An 18,535-nucleotide genomic window follows, 5' to 3' on the forward strand; every position below is an offset into this window, starting at 1 on the left:
GATTTATTTGATTAAAAGTATTTTTACAATCGAATTGAAAGTATTTCACTAGTAAAATATTTAATTTCTCACTTTGCTCCATGAAAAAAAAAGGGGGGGGGGAGTTTCACTTTTTTTTAAGGCTCCAATTTACTGCCAAAAATAAAAAAGACTGTTTCAATGCAAGTTTTATAATACGATGCAATGTTCTATCGCTATGTACTGTAATTTTCAAAACAAATTTCGAATTTGTTCATTCTGAAAAAACTCAGTCATCTTAACTATTTCATTTTGTCCCACAATCCCCTACTGTAACTAAAAACAATAACTATTCCTGTTCTAATTAATTTATAGGTTCTGAACAAGTTTCATCTTATGCAAAAAAAAAAAGCTTGCGATTAATACATAACATTAATATGTGAAAAGACATTTTCAACACCATGCACAGTGTGGCATAGTGGGCAAAAATCCACCGAACTCGCGAGTTTTGAGCTAGGATCTTCTATTATGACTCAAAATGCGGCAAAATTCTTCGACTATTTCGTAGTGGTGCTACAATTTTGAATTTCTTACCCCCCTAAGCCCCGCAGAGCTCAGAATGGACCCAAGTCGTGATTTTGAAAACTAAAAAGTATGACCATATTTTTTCCCTGATATGTGGCTCAATGCTTAGTATAAATCGAGGAATCGGATGATAAAACACAACTTTTGATCGCTGCCGGGTGTTTAGAAATGCTTTTTTCCACCGTATATGTCATTAAAAAACATTATTTTTCAGGTTTTTTCCTTTGAAAAAAATGGGTTTTAACGGTCTTCACACAACACCCGCGCAAGAAACAAATCTATATTTTAATTCCAATCTACAAGTTTTCAATCATTTTCCAAAGTTCAAAAGGAAAAACCTCCCTAAAAACACCGAAAAATTGCCCAAAGTCCGAATTTCAGCTCGAGATCCTACCATTGTCCACGGGAATGCACCTGTGCGATAGCGGGAAACAGCTTATTTTATATGTATACATTTATATGTATACATTTTGAGAATAAATCATCTGCGTTCGAATGAAGACCTTTACATTTAAAATTTCTGAATGCTTTTAATGTTTTTAAGAAAATTTAATATATTAAAGTAACAGTTGAGCAAATGTGTAGACGCAAAATTAGTATGTTTGTCTGTTTCCTCGGAATAATTGTAATATTTGAATTGTAACGGCATATTCACTCTTTTACATAAGTGTTTTTGTTGGAATTCTAACTCAAAATGTCAAAACACATGTTAAAATTTTAATGTGTTTTAAACTAAACAATTAATGCTCAGATGAACCCTTTTAGCCCTGTTTTGTTCCTAACAACATCATTTATAGGTTATAATACAGCTAAATTTAAGGTAGGGATGAAAGGATTAATGAAATTATATGATTTTACTTCAATTTATTTAATTTAAAAAAAAATATTTACAAATATATGTCCATTAACTTTCACTTTCTGTATGAAAAACAGTAAAGAGATGTTATTTTAACTTTATTATAAATTTTAATTGAATTTATATTAAAATTTATGTTGTTTTGTTGGTCTTATACGCAAAAACTAATTTTAAAAAAATCTAATTTACATTATTTGTTTAAATACTTGTTTATGTAACAGAGGACAAAGTTTACTATTTTCTATACTTATGTAAAAGAGTGAACATGCCGTTACAATTCAAGTATTGCGATTATTCCGAGGAAACAGACAAACATACTAATTTTGCGTCTACACATTTGCTCAACTGTTACTTTAATATATTAAATTTTCTTAAAAACATTAAAAGCATTCAGAAATTTTAAATGTAAAGGTCTTCATTCGAACGCAGGATGATTTATTCTCAAAATGTATACATATAAATGTATACATATAAAATAAGCTGTTTCCCGCTATTGCACAGGTGCATTCCCGTGGACAATGGTAGGATCTCGAGCTGAAATTCGGACTTTGGGCAATTTTTTCGGTGTTTTAGGGAGGTTTTTGCCTTCTGAACTTTGGAAAATGACTGAAAACTTGTAGATTGGAATTAAAATATAGATTTGTTCTTGAGCGCGTGTGATGTGTGAAGACCGTTAAAACCCATTTTTTCAAAGGAAAAACCTGAAAAATAATGTTTTTAATGACATATACGGTGGAAAAAAGCATTTCTAAACACCCGGCAGCGATCAAAAGTTGTGTTTTATCATCCGATTCCTCGATTTATACTAAGCATTGAGCCACATATCAGGGAAAAAATATGGTCATACTTTTTAGTTTTCAAAATCACGACTTGGGTCCATTCTGAGCTCTGCGGGGCTTAGGGGGGTAAGAAATTCAAAATTGTAGCACCACTACGAAATAGTCGAAGAATTTTGCCGCATTTTGAGCCATAATAGAAGATCCTAGCTCAAAACCTGCGAGTTCGGTGGATTTTTGCCCACTATGCCACACTGTGCCATGTGAGGAAAGTTGAGAAATTTTGCTTAAAACTGGAAATCTAATTTTAAAAATCATAAATAAAATGAAGATGACCTATATATCCAGGAACCGAAGAAAACTTGTGTCCAATGTCATGAATTCAGGTACTAGTGGGAATCGCAATCAATTTTTTTTTCTTTTTTAACATGCTTTTATTAGCTTCACTTGTATGTTTGTGAGTAACTCTCCTCTGACTAAGAGCTAGTGGCTTATTACTGTTAGTACATTCCAGCACTTTATGAGCGTTCGTAGCCGAGTGGTCAAAGGCGCGGGTCTTCGCTGACGTCCACCTCCGGGAATCATTGGGCGTGCGTTGTAATCCCGTCTACACCGAAATTAAATTTATAATCATGCAACTCAATTTTCGCCCACTTTTTTGTGATCGCATTCTTTTAAAATTTGGAATGCAACCTCAGACCCGATGACAATGCAATATTCTATAGTCAAATTAATTTATTAACGATAAGTTATTAGTTTATTCTAATTAACACGCTTTTATTAGCTTAACTTGTATGTTTGTGGGTATGTTTGTGAGTCCAACTTTCCTTTGGGACAATAGCCAGTTTCTTATTAGAATTACTTACAACGTACAAATCAGAGTTGCGGAGTGTAACAATGTTTGCACATGAATTTACCAGAAAGCGTTCAAAATGCCTGATGCAAATAATGCAATAGAACACTAGGATACATACCATTATACTTAAAAAACTAAAATAAACACACTTTTGTAGCAAAATGAACTAAAAAGTTAAAAATAATCTTTGGATGACAAGTATATAAAGTAATTGACCAAACACTTAATTTTACTGTAATAAAAAAAAGCGTGGAGGGCTGCCTATTTACATTTTTGTATGGATAACAAGTGGAAGAAATTTAAGGCAACTAATAAGCCCCCCACACTTTTTTCTATTACAGTAAAATTAAGTGTTTGGTCAATTACTTTATATACTTGTCATCCAAAGATTATTTTTAACTTTTTAGTTCATTTTGCTACTAAAGCGTGTTTTTTTAGTTTTTTTAACCTATTATTTTATTTACTTTATATATTTTTTGCAATGTAAAGATGCACTCCGAATTTTGCCTTTTCAATATTTCTAGAACTAGCATTTGTTCTTTTATAAGGACTAGTAACCGAGACAATTGATGCCGATACATTATAATAGTAAGTTCTTAAAGTATTTTTCCACTTTATACAGAAGTATAAGTAATGAGTAATTGACTATATTGTATTTAATAAAATGAATTGCTTATTAACCACTCCAAATTTCAAACGCGCCAAAGGTGTGGAAACACAGTATCTGCAGAAATGAGTTTTTGAGATATTTGAAGACACGCGTTTTTGGATTACAAAGTAACAATAGGGAAACGTAGGAATTCGACGTTTTTTTTTCCGTGCACATTTTCAGCGGAAACTAAATAATCAAGTTTGTACGACAAAGCTTTAAGTATAATGTTTGACAAAAAATGCAAAAAAAATTTTTAAAAAGAAAGAAAAATTTGCAGTAACTGCCCTTTACCTTCCCACGGTAGAAAATATATTTTTAAACAATGATAACTTAACAGCACTATCCAGGATATAGGAGGAACTTTTTTTACATTATAAGTATTTTCGATACAGTTATTTTCAAGAGTAATCTGTTTCAAACTTAGCTGTTGTAATTTCCTTTTCAAGCACCATCTATTCGAAATCCAGCAGTTAAGGTACCAAACACGTAACTGGATGCTCCAAAAGCAAACTTTAATGAGCAAGCAAATTTCCCTTCAATATCATACGCAGGAGAGCTCCAATGGGAGGTCAATGTCTATTCGGCAAAATTTGTTTGACGATTCGACAAAACTATCATCACTCGAAAAATTTGGAGTTCTATTCGGCAAAATTACTATCATTCAGGGAAATTTGGAGCTCCATTCGGCAAAATTATCACTCGGCAAAGTTTGAACTTCCATTCGGCAAATTGATAATTTCCTGCCTCCCAAAAATTTCAGTTCGGGGCACCTGCTTGTAAATAACTATTAATGTAGACAAGATATTCAAGTATGGTCGTGTAAGGGAGCTTCTCAAGCAAACTTGAGCATCTAGAGCTCGACACTTGTTGCAAGAATCATCAAAAATTTCCATGCACAAAGTTGTTTGAATTTGCGAAAATATCAAACATAATCTAAAAATAAAACAACCCCGCAATTTCTCAACAGAAATAAACTTTGTGCTGTAGATATACACTATTCCTGGAGCACAAAATCCACAATTTTCTAGAAATTGGCGAAAAATCTAGTCTCCAGCTATCATATTTTGAACTCTCTGGCCAAACCCGTATAACAGTTTAATTTCCTCAAACACGTGCACTTTGTTTACTTGTCACCGTCTTATCTAACTGCGACCTCGCCGACACACGCCTCTAAGTCGAGGTGACGTAAGGAGGGCGTAGGAGATAAACAGTTCTCGAATTCAAGGTAAGAAAAATAATACTGATAGGATATTTCTTGAGAAAGAATTTGATAAAATACTATAAATGATACAATGGGACCAATGAAATAAATATGACCAACCTGCTCTACTGGATTTTATTTTCTTCCGCAGACGTTAATATTTAAGGCAAAAGCAACAAGCATATAGTAGTAAGAAGAGTGCTGATTTGGGCGTAAATAATGATGACAGAGAAATAAATAGGTACATCACATGTCTGTTTCCGAAGAATGGCTGTCAACTTTTAATCTTTTTGCCGTGAAAGAGGCAATGTTTTTCAGAAATCACATGCCAATTGAATTTACCATCAGCAATCTTTGGTTATAATTTTGCAGCGACGGATGTTCGGTTTTTCCGAGCCGGGATAGATTTTAAAACTGCTGCTCTTGCCCATCTTCCTTCAAGTTTCAACGAAAAAAACCCACAGGAATAGGATGAATTTGCTGCCCCTAGAAGTTTCCAGCTGGGACAAGAGTCCCGGCATGCGCCTTCCTAGATCTTGCACTATAATTTCGCCACATGTTCGTAAGTATCCTCATTATAAGGTTACTATAACGCGATAACGCTGTCTATACATATCCCCGATTTCAATCCTGGAGTAACCTGCACCGAATCCAACACACGGTTACTATATAATTGTTCAAAGGAATCCTCATCACTCTATGGCATGATGAATTAATAGAGTATGTGCCAATGTAAAACGTAAAATTGCGGTCAAGAAGTTCAATGTTTCGCGACTTTCACCAGCAGTCATTGGATTGGTTCCCCAGCAGCTACATGACCTACTCTTTGGCTGTTAGAACAAAAATGGAGAGAACTGTTCCAGCAGAGTTTTTCGGATTGAAAAGCGATGACGTTTACCAGTATTTTCATTTGCAACCGCAATTGTCCGTGAATTGGGTACTGCGGATAGCTGTTTTTTTTTTTTTTTTTTGGTGGAAACTTCAATCTTGAACTGCTAAAAGTTGAAACTTTTTGCTATGAAGGTAGTTTCGATTTTTTTTTTTTAAAGCACTTTTACTATACTTGGCCTGATTGCCACGGAGAAATCTGACGCCTGGTTTTGCTTATATCTCTGCAACTAGACAACTTAGAGACTTGGGGATTTCACTAAATGATTTGCTTAATCTTATGGTACAACTTAGCGCTGAAAAATTAAATTCTAAAATAAATTATTTCAGTTAGGATGGAAAACAGCAAATTTCGTGTAATTCCCCTATTAAAAGTTTAAATATAAAACCCATTGTTACAAATTTTGTTGCCTTGCAACAGTAATGTTAAAAGCAATTATAATGAAAATTTTGAATCAAGGCTTGTCTGAAGGAAGCATGAAATTAGCAAGCATAAATCCTGGAGAGGAACAAGGATTAAATTTTAGTGCCAACTGCTTAAAGTTTTAGACACGTATCTACGATTTTTTCCCTTTTAGTACCGAGCATTTATGTGAATAAACAAGGTAAAGTTTCGTGAGGGTAAAATTATTTTATTTCTGAAACACATTTACACTAAAAAGAATAAAATAACAGAATTTTTTAAAAATATTAAGCACTTTTCAAAATGCATTCAAAAGGACAAAATAACTTTTCTGGGTCAGAAAGGACAATTTAATAATTACTGTAGTTTTCAAAAATTCCAAAAAAAAAAAAAAAAATGACACCACAAACGAAGAAAAGTGCGGTTCTAGTCATTTCAACCCAAACTTTCGCAATAAGAAAAATATGCATGTTTCAACACTCAAAGTAATGATTGAAAGCTAGATAATAAGAGAAAAATTCTCTTCATGACTTGAGCCGTACTTTTCTTCGCTTGTGTTGTCATTTTCTTGAAATTTTCGAAAAACTACAGGAAATCTTAAAATGTCCTTTCTGACCTAGAAAAGTTATTTTGTCCTTTTGAGTGCATTATGAAAAGTGCTTGGTATTTTTAAAAAAGTTCTGTTATTTCAGAGAAAACTCGATCCTCAAAAACCGAAGAGACTGCATCAACTACTGTGCTTGAAAACTGATCGTTTTGGTGTTAGGAGAAAAGAGTCAAAACGATGGCAACGAAAAAAGAGGGACAGTTCTGTTTTTCCAATCGTGAATGAAAACATGTTAACCAATGGATTGTTATTCTCTGGCTGCTATTCGAGTAATCAGGGGTGTCTCGAAATTAAATTTTTGGAAAGGCGGAAACTCTTGGTTTGGCTGAATAGAACTCCAAATTTAGTCGAATGAATATAATTTTGTCGAACGGAACCCTAAATTTTTCCGAATCGTCAAACAAAGTTTACCGAACAAAGAAATTTAGTTATCTCTCGTCAAGGCGCCCCTGAGAGTAATGAATGTCTAAATTGTTGCATTTTTTAAATTCTTCCGTTTTTAGATCAGATTTCAGCATCATTTCACTTATTGCTGTATGCAAAAATTGGCTTGTTGAACCACTAATTTCTTTAAACTTCAACTCGATTTATTGATTTAAGACGATAATTTTTCAAACTTACTTATGTTGCGTCCTTGATTAGGTATTGTATTTACTTCATGTTCTTGTGACTCAACGAATCCTTAGACCCCGATTCATTTTTTACAACCCCCCCCCCTTCAGTTTTTAATTATTTATGCCAAACCACGTCTGAAGTTGACTTGAGAATCGATATAACGAGGCCTTAAAATATTCTGCTTTAATTAAGAAGGCGAATTAGTTGTGAGATTACCCATGTGTACTAAAAGTGGTGAAACTCTTTGGAAAAATGAATTTTCGTTGGAAGGGTGAGAGGGGACTCATTTAAAGAAAGAAACGGAATAGTTCCAATGGGGTTGTTTCCTTCAGTCAAAAGTAGCACTTTTTGTCACTGAAATTGATAGAATAAGCAAAAAAAAAAAAAAAAAAAAAAAACATGTACCCAGAAAATACTTTCATTTTCCCAGCAGTTATTTTTTAATTAATTTTTTTAAATGTCCGATATTTCAAACAAGGCGTGGTCTTGATGACGTCACAAATGATGCTCTTTGGCGCATCTTTCTATCGCGTTTCAATGTTATGATAATCAAGAAGCGAATTAAAATTGCGCTCTACGCTTGCTATCAACCCTATCGTTGCCAATCACGTGATTAAAGATGCAAATTAAATATTTTCTTCTGTGAATGTCAACACTGAATGGCATTTCATCATTTGTGATGTCATCGGCAGAAATATAAACAATGAAAGCATACCGATTTAAGTAATTTTTGAAAAATATTAAACTTAAATAATTTAAAAAATGGTCAGATCCTATGTTTTTAAGCATGCTCTTTCAGAAAAAAAAATACTTTTAAAATTTTGGAAACGATCCCATTATAAAGTAAAAGATCCATTTTTCAATCCTAATATATCCTTATGCTTACCCTGGTGTTCATGTTAAAGATATAGTATTTTTACACGCCACTAAGTCTTTAGTATTAGCAAAGATCTCTCAGGACATTCAAGTGTTCAAAGGTCAGAAATATGGCTTGAGCGATGTACAACGATCAGAGCTTAAGAAAAAGTGACCAGAAAAATAATTCAAATCTTACTACCACGACTATTTTCAACTCTACTGATCGACGAGTACAGTGAACGCTGGTTAATTGAATCAAACTGTCAAAAAGGAATAAAATCCAGCTTTATTGAATTAGCCGCTTTACTGAATCAGTCGCTTTATGGAATCAAAACTGTTTAGAACAAACGCGATTCATATAAGTGGCGGCCACTGTACTATCACATTACTCTCAATCTTCAAATGTTCTTTTCATATTTCAAAGAAAACTAAATTTTATTAGATCAATTACTAATAAACTATGCTGTTAATGACAACTTTCCTTTAAGAAACTAGCGAACATTACATTTGTATTTAGAAAAAGCAATGCATTTTTTTACATAAGCCTTTATAACGGCAAAACTCAAATTATAAAAAAAATAGCTACTCTCCCCCCCCCCCCCCGCCACCCCTCTCAAAATGAAAAAAAATAATTATTAAAAAAAAAGACAATAACGCTCAAGATGCTTGTGAATTTTTAAACTACGCATTATCTACTGTGCCAACTACACTTTTTGAGCATAGTATTCAGCAAATGAGAAAAACAGATAAATCTTCATCGGCAAAATCGTTAGATACATTGAATGAAAAAAACGATCTGCATGAGAATACTTCCTACTTTCCATAGTATACAATGGGTGTAAGAAACTAAATATAAAAGCATAAAAAAATAGCTACCCCCCTTCCGCCACCCCCTCAAAAAAAGAAAAAAAAAGGGGGAGAGGGGAATATTCAACTCAAATTTTAAATTAGCGAACCGTTATTTTCTGACCGAATTTTGAATTATCTTACTCATATCCTTTTCTACAGTCAATTTGATATTGAGGTGTTAGTGGTTGTATCTGACACATTATCTTTTAATCTCGTGGTTTGGTTAAATCTCATGACATCGCCAGCGATAATATGATTTGATAACAAATTATCGTTGATGGTATTCAGGAGAATGGAACATTGAGAGATGCTGTTCAGGACTGATCAAAGGAATCACACACACAAAATGATGTAAGAACGGGAATGTGGTTTTAAATTGTAAACAATCATGAACAGAGCTCAGGTTGCACGGAAGCTAATGGAATCTCAGCCTGCACTTGTGGGTCATTCTTCAAAAAGTGTAACTTTTCTGTCACACGCCTTTTACAGTAAAAACGTCAAGGAACAAATCATTTAACAATGATTTTTAATTTCATCAAAAATATTTATTTAAACCTGCCAAAAATTTTTTAACAGTAACTTTTATTTTAGTATATTTTTGGTTCATAACATGTGTGAATTCTCACCTCCATGGCATGTCACACACCTTGTGTGACTTAATGTTGCTTTATAACTCGTTTGATTAAAAGTATATACTTATTTATTTATTATTCCTTTCACAAGTGTCTGAAATACTAATTGTTTAAGTATATTTAAATTTTTAATATTGTGTTTCAGTTTGTTTTAGTAGGATAAGGAGTCATGTCACACAATGAAAATTTTTGTTGAGTAGTCGAACAAAATTTCCCGAATAAGAAATTTTTTGGGAGGTCACAGTAACTTCGTAACGGGATTCCTTTATCGTTACATGAAGATACTACCTCGCATTCGTTTTAAAAATAATTTCTTGAATTTAATCTCAATCTGATTGAAATTTTAATGTGTCGCACAAAAGAAAAAAAAAATCGCACAAAAAATTGTATAAAAAAAGACAGCATAAAAACAGGTTTGGGTGTTCTCAATTTTTAGCGAGAAGGAATCAGCAACTGGAGGGAGCTAAGTCCAATTACTGACTTAGGAAAAGCTGAGACGAAGACCCCCAAGTCACGTGATTCAACTGCGACAAAGGGTCGACACGTTTTGAGCAAAAATAGAAAAAAAAAAAGATTTTGCCAATACTTTGCTTTAAAATCTATCCTGTGACTTGGGATCTTTGCTTCAAGAATGAAAGGCTTCATTCAATTCACCTTTTATCCCTTCTCAATGGCTCAAACGGATTTTTGATAAACAATTCCTGACACGGAGAAATGGCAGAGCTTCGTGATCTTCTACCATGGTCACCAATATCAGATCACATCTTAGGCCTTTTTTCACGAAAATACCTTAAAATATTGCTTACTAATCCTTAATTCATGACACGGAAAGATTGAAAAAAAAAAAAAAAAGGAAATACATTTTTCTTCGATACTTCGGTTTTTTCCCAATACTTCTAAGACCAAGAAACTTGTAAGCTATCTTTTTTTTTTTGACTATTTAATGAACATTAAAATGCAATAAACACTCGAAATATCAAAGTCAATTTAAAAAAAAAAAGAAAACCCATGGACCTCTTTTTCTAATTGTATCAATTTCCTAAAAGTTATAAGATACCTTTGGCTTCCTTTGTACAACTACTATAAGTATGATTTATATCAAGGTAACAAAAGCAAGTTAAAAATATGCCACCTCGAGCACGGCATTCTCCCCCGTTGTTGTTCACATCCTTGTAGCCCCCCACAGCAAAGGTAAATAGCCATATACATCAAACGGGTCTTGCCCATTCTTGAATTTGACATTAGAACCTTCTTGTAAGGAGGGGTGAAGGTTAAGTATATCGTCAGCAAAAATGTTCGCTCTGCCTCCATGATTAATATTTCCTATTTATTGACAAAGCACCAACTCTAATACCTGTCACAATTTTTTCGTTTGGCCTTAATTTTGCTACAGATAAAAGAACGTGAGTTGCATTTATATTGGTGCTTAATGTTTTGAGCGTGAAAGTTTATGAATTACTTCCACTTACACAGCCAACGGCACGTTGAGTGGCAGATGGCGACATGAAAACTTACTTTAATGAAAAAAAAGCAGTAATATTTTTAACTCATTAATATCATTTTTAAAAGTAAATACAGTAAAACCTGTAAAGTTGACCACCTTTGTAAGTTGACCACCTGTCTATGTTGACCGCTTTTGTCAGGAACGGAATTAGTCATATCTTGTATAATGAAGGAAAACCTCTGTAACTTGACCACCTTTCTATCTTGACCACCTGTCTATCTTGACCACTAATGTACCCCAAATTTGGTTTGGAGTATTGTAAAAAACCCTTTGTAAGTTGACCACTTAATTTATTTTTTAAAACTTAATTTAGCAAATTATTTTATTTTATTATTATTTTTCTTATATCTTTCCAAGAATATTTTTGATGCCAGACCAGCATTTTACCAACTAAATAAAACAGCAGCATAACTAAACCTCCTTGTAAGTTTAACCCCCACATTGAAAAACTACTAAGAATCCTTTTATTCTAAAAAATTGTTTTTCTTTTGTTGTTCTATTTGAGATTACCTTTTGTACTCTCTGGTCAATGAAAACATGTGTCAGTAGAAAAGTTCAAAGTATTTTTTCCCAGATTAAAATTAATTGAAAGGGAGAAATCCAGAGAAAATTAGCTGACACATATGGAATTTCCAAAACTAGTGTCTAATAAGTGCACCAAATTTCAATAAGGAGTTATTTTGTTGAAAAGTAGATCATCATGGTTATAAATGTATTAAATGTATATGAGAAAAAAAAAGGGAAAAATTTGTTATTTTTGATTAGCTATGAATTTTTAGGAACTATTAATATCAAATAACTTTTTATAAACAATGATTTTTTTTGATCAATTTACTGAAATTTTAAATTTACATGACACATTATACGTCATTCTGAGAAAATAACCTCCTAAAATATTTGAATAACATTTTAAATTATTGTTTCAATGTAGTGTTAAGCAATGAAAGTGAGTTGAACGGAAAGAGTAAGTGTCAATTAGTCAAAAAATGAATACATGGTGCAAGAAATGACAAAAAAAAAAAAAAAAAATCATTACCCCCTTTATAAGTTGACCACCAAAGTACTGCACCGCAAGTGGTTAACTTACACAGGTTTCACTGTATTTGAAACACTAGGGCAGCGTTTCTTAATTTCTTTGGTTAGTGGAACCCTTTTAAATGCTTCCTTTTTTCGCGGAACTCTTAGTTTTTCGTTAATAGTTTGCAGTGGCGTAGCCAGGTTTCTGTTTGAGAGGGAGCCCAGTTTTTTTCGTCAAAGCGACTATCACATTAACTACTTGTCATTAAATCGCTAATTAATTTCCGCTCTTAATCAACTACCCCACTTAATCGAACAATATTTCTTGGAACCGAAGTTATTCGATTAAGCGAGACAGACAGTATTTGAAATTGAAGTCAAAAATCGTAATTTCAGGCAATATTTTTCAATGTTAAAGGAAAGGAGATTTGGAGTACCTTCCCGAAAGTTTTCCAACATTAAAGTCACTTTTGAACTGTCTTCGGTGATAAGGGGTCAATAGTTTGATCTGAAAAATTTTCGAAATTGAGGTGCTATTAAAGTGGGAAAGAGGTGTTGAAATCTTAAAGGCCCAACTTCAGATTATTTTTAAAATGAAAGTATTTGCATCATTTTAGGTGACAAATTAAATTATTCCTATAGTTTCTTACCCTGTTGGAAGTATACGAAAGTTAAAGTAAATTCATTTTTAATTTTGAAAAAGCATCGTTTTTATCTGTTTTTTAAGTAACTAAATTTGAAAAAAGAAAAAAAAAACATGCAAGTCTCATGGAATCCCCTGTGAGAGCTTCGTGGAACCCTGGGGTTCCGCGGAACACAATTTAAGAAACGCTGCACTAGGATAACGGCACCAGTAGCAGACATACTTAAGACATCGTTCTCAGGTTAATTCAATTTTCTGAGCTTTGAATGTATTTAGACATTTTAAACTATTTTTCTCTCATGCAACTGCATCTCATCTAACGTTTGGCTGCTTCTGGATTCTCGGAATTAAGTTAATTCTATTTTATTCGCTCAATTTCAAAAAAAAAAAAAAAATCCGAACCCCAGTAACGGACACCGACATTTCTGAAGATACCCAATAACAGATAGGATGAGGAAAGGATGAAATAGACAGAACTCCCCTTTTCCCTTCAAAATGTGCAAAAGTTCTTTATTTTTAGATATAAAACCTTATTAAAGTCAAATGAACATGAAATACCGGCAGGCCTTGGGGTAGCTGTTCAAAACCTTCCACCACTTTCTTGTAAATACCAATTGGCTCATAAAATTCACTCTGATAACACTAGATGGTTGCACCCTCGCACCTTATTTATCGATCATAGCAACATCAATTTTACCCGCCTGAAATTCTTATTACTTAAATCCAAACTTACGATTGTCTGCTCCTGGATCCTTGTCTGTTACTGGTGCCGTTTACCCTACTTTCCTACATTGCTTATAAAAGTAGTAAAGTTTATGCCGTACTAGGTGCTTTATTCTAAGTTGATATGCTGCTTTTTATTGGCACCCAAGCAGTTTCAGAATTGTTTCGTACCAAAATCCATATAATTCCAAAGCGCGACCCCCCTTAAATGGTCAGGGGCGGACTGACACGCCGTCGGTCGATGCGCCCTCAGCCTAAACACCTTTTTTTTTTTAATTTTTCTTTAAAATTTGTCTTATTCTTTTATTATTTGGTGCAACTTCCTTATTTATTTTTTCGCTCATAAACCTGTGCGACTTTACTTCGCTCTCCCCCCCCCCTTTTTTTAAAAATCCGTAAACCTGTGTACCATCGGTTTTATTTTTCTTTCCTTTTTTTTTTTGCACTTTTTTTTTCTTCTCTTTTTTTTTCTTGCACCCTCTGGAGGCCAAGGTTGGCGCCCTCTTGCGGGACCCAGTACGCCCCTGAAAATGGTTCTTTGTATCCACCCCTGTGAAGGTATGGGGCGCCATTGCCTCAAGAAGTAGGACTTCTTTATTAACATAAAAGACAACACAAGAAATATTTACAGCACAAAGAGAAAAACTAATACTCAGTACACTCGTGGGAAACGAACTCACGACCTTCGCATTCGAAACGAAACTTCTTAGAACTACGGAAGCCTCCACCAAGAAGAATTAAATAATGAAATAAAATTATGTTTGAAAATTATTAAACTGAGCTGGTTTTGATATTAAAACCTGACATCGAGTAAATAATTCGAACTGCTTAAAAAAAATAAATAAATAAAAATAACGTCATTTCACTGCATTTAAAAGAGTAAAGCTGATAACTGAAATCGAAGAATGAGAAGAGTTATTTACGATCAACTGGCATTGCGATTCCAAGATCATTTCTGATGCGTTTCACACACACAAGCGAAAGCATAACACTCGACTTCTCAGATTAGAGAAATTGACTGAGCAAAACAAGTGAGACCGAAGTCTTGATACATTTTAAGGATCCCTTCATTTCAGATGTGAATACATATCTGTAGGTAAAAAAAAAAAAAACTGCTTAATAAAATCAGTCATGTACTTCAAACAAATCAAAGGAACAGAATGCAAACAGTTCAAACGCATTAAAAAGTTCATCAGAAATTTACCGTTAACAAAATCACAACTTCAGATAACCGTTCCTAGATTCTGCCCCTATATTTTTCTTTAACTTCTAGAGCGTATGTTTCAATTCCAATTGTTAATATTTGAGATGGCACCCGCCCTGTCTAGTGGTCAGAAGAGTCTGATTGCGATGAGGAGGTCCCGGGTTCGAATCCCGGTTCGGGCATGGATGTATTTTCTCTCTCCTGTCCTTGTCCTTCCTTTGTGTGAATGTGTTGTTATGCTGTGAATGGTTGTCCACCCTATAAACGGGTCCTTATGGCATGTGTGTACTGTGGAAGTCGGACTTCACACCGAATTACGGTACAGTTGTAAAAGTGAAGCAGCGCATCCCAAAATTGCCATCCTAGCTGGTACACAACAACAATATTTGAGGTATAGATTACACCCGACTTTTAGTAGTTTATTATTCATTATTATTAAATAAAATGATTGGAGAAAGGGAAAATTAATTATATATGTAATATAAGTTTTCTTGCAAAGGTAGTGCATTATTGTATAGCTTTTAAAATATTACGATTAATTAGCGTTCTATCTGCATGTTGTTTCGAATGAATAAAAATATCTGAAAAGATAATACTCTGATTCCTATGCAAAATTATAACTTTTAGAAACGCGGAGTAACCGAGGATGCAATTTCTGATTGCCAAAATTGGAGATTGTCAGAAAAAATTTGACTTATTTTAACATTTCTTTTCTAAATTGGAGTCTTTTCGGCAGATTTCAATGATTCCATTTAGAACTACACTGTTGCAGTACCGAATCTAGGGGGAGTGAGCTGGGGCCCTTGCCAGGGTGGCGACAGAGGGAGCGGCAAATCCAACATTTCTGTTTTTTTTTTCTTTTGAGCACAATCACGAATTGCTTATTGTTTTCACTTGACCGTTGAATGACGTCCTTCCTTTGATTTTGTTTTTCTATGCTTATGATGGTCCAGGTGCCCCGGAATCGAATTATTCATAAACGACCTACTCGACTTCACGCAATCCTTTCTACGCGAAAACTGTATCCAGCAAACAACATCCAGCTCCTGGCATTCACTTGAATTCTGACGTCTTGAATTCAAATTATGGTTGCGATAAAAGTTCCAAGTAAAAACACGAAACCCAACGAGTAGGGTCCTATCGCAATTCGTAATTGCGACAAACAGTTTCAATTCAAATTCAAAATTCAGGGTTACCAACTTTGAAGAAACAAGTCGAGGAGCATCTGTGGTGATCTTGGAAGAGCAATTTAAAATTTTGCAGAACAGTTCGGTATTTCGTATAAAAATCAATAAAAATAGCTAGAACCACTTATCAAACGTTTTATAGCTTCAATAAATCATTTTAAGCACAAGTATAAAAAAAATATTTTTAAATTAATAAAGCAGCTTTAAACACTTTTTCAATCTTTGAGTATAAGCATCTATAATGTCCCTTATTTACTATTTGTTATGATAAAATAACAAAATTTAAGCTGGAAAACCTTCGGCCGGGAAATGCGGACTTTTAACTTTTGCGGAGCAGCAGAGTTTCGCCATTTTCGCGTACAACTCCACAAAATGCGGAGCAGTTGGCAACCCTGAAAATTCAAACTATTTTTTTCTTTTTTGAACCTTGATATAAAATTTCGAAGGATATGATGCCCCAGCTTGGGAAAATCGAAAATCCGGCACTATTCTGCGGAATGCCTTAATCAGATAGGATTTAACCTTGAAGATATGCACGAACTTAAACCAAAATTAACATTTGAGTGCAATCAAGATAACAGCTCAAATATTCGGAAAAGTTTTTTTTTTTTTTTTCATTGTTTTTATTACCACGTTGGAAGACAAACAATCAGAAGAGGAAATAAATCGGAAATGTGCCCTTTGGAATTTTCCCGCAACTCTCACTTTCACGCGATGGGAAGATGGACACTTTTTATCTTCGTCGTCGTAATCGGTTATCGAAAGGAGTGCAAAGATCCTCGTCTGGCCCGCCGATTGTTGTGTGCGTCGCAGGCGTGTGGCGCAAGGCTTTGTCATGACTTGCAAAATTATTTTTAACGAAAAATGCTTGCGGTGCGAATTTTTCCCTTTGATATTATTATTATTATTATTAGTATTTATTTTGTTGCAAATAACTTTAAAATGTTCGATTGTTTTGCTCTTTAGAAGAGTGTTTGTTTACGAAAGGAAAAACTTTTTTAAAAACCGACACAGAAAAAAAAAAAAAAAAAAAACTTGACTGTATCGTAAATTTATGTGCAATTTTCAGAAATTTGCAGATTCAGTCCATAACTCAAAAAATTCATAATAACATCTTTTATCTTACTTAAAACAGCAACTACTATAACTAAAACTTTTGCAAATAACACTAACGAAATTAAAGTTCAATACATTAATTCAAGATTCATGAAATGAAGTTCAAAACAAGGCTAACTGAATTAAATGCAAGAACAAGAACTCAGAAGCTTCAAATAACAGATAAGACAAATTAAACGGACAAGCAATCTATATCAGTTTCCAACTGCGCCACCTACAGTTAAAATTGAAGTTACATTAAAGCTTAAACATGTGAAATTGAAAGATTTTGCGATCAAGGATATCAGCTAGGGTTTTCAAAAATAATTTAGATTTTTCATTCCTTCGAAAAGCTCTTTTTTAGAATTTGAAGCTTAATGCGGCTGGGCTCAAAAATTATATCCTCCGACATGCCCTTGGCACGTATAAATTAAAACCCGAGTGTGTATCCCCGCTCCCTACATGCCCGCCAGGATATCAGGGCCGGATCTACGATTTTTCCAAGCTGGACAAATCTTGAAATTACCTCCCCTACCCATCTCCCTTCAAGTTTTTAAATTGAGTTTCAAAGAAAATCACCTAACAGAAATAAGGGAATTCGCCACCCCCTCGAAGTTGCTGCCCGGAGCAAGGGCACCGACTCCCCCCCCCCCCCAAGATCCGGCACTGATATATTAGCAAGATATAGTCTTCACCTCATCAGAGAACGTTCGTTATTGTTATTATTTGCGCCCTCCTTTACTTTTAGCAATAAAGTTTTATTGAGCTCAAGGGCACCCATATGCAAAATTTTAAGGGGGGGGGGGCTCAAAAAATTTCCCCATGGTTTAGCAGAATACTTTCTCCGTGGAAACCGATTTCAGTACAGATTAGAGTTATTAAAATTTGACATTTTAAATAACTTTTTCATTAATGGCTCGAAAATAAACTTTTGTACATTTTTGCAAAGAAAAAACCACTAAAAGCAAGGAAGTTCTCATTTCAAACGGGGAGGGGGGCTTGAGCCCCCCTTGCCCCCCTCTATATGGGCGCCCTTGATTGAGCTCTTTTTTATTTCAGCCGGAAGCTCCACTCTTTTATCAAAACCGTTTTTTGATGGACTTATTAAGATGGGAGTTTCGTTCCTTATCCTGAGGAAAACAGAATTACAAGCAGATACCAAACAGCTCGTCATGGCATCCAGAGGCGGGTGAAACTGCAGTCTCTGGATGTCATCGAGCTTGTTTAGCACTTGCTTGTAAACATACCGTCGCCTCAGAGCAACAGTAGGATATCTTATTGCTATTCCTGGGGAATGTTACTCTGAGGCGACGATATGTATGCTTGTACGCTACCTCCTCTAGAACAACCGCGAATCAATGGTCAAACCTAGAGTTTTCCTAGGAACTCATTCAATACCCACTTACCGCTGCTTAGAGTACTGTTA

The sequence above is a fragment of the Uloborus diversus genome, chromosome 8 (genome assembly GCF_026930045.1).
Source record: "Uloborus diversus isolate 005 chromosome 8, Udiv.v.3.1, whole genome shotgun sequence".
Taxonomy (NCBI): Eukaryota; Metazoa; Arthropoda; class Arachnida; order Araneae; family Uloboridae; genus Uloborus; species Uloborus diversus.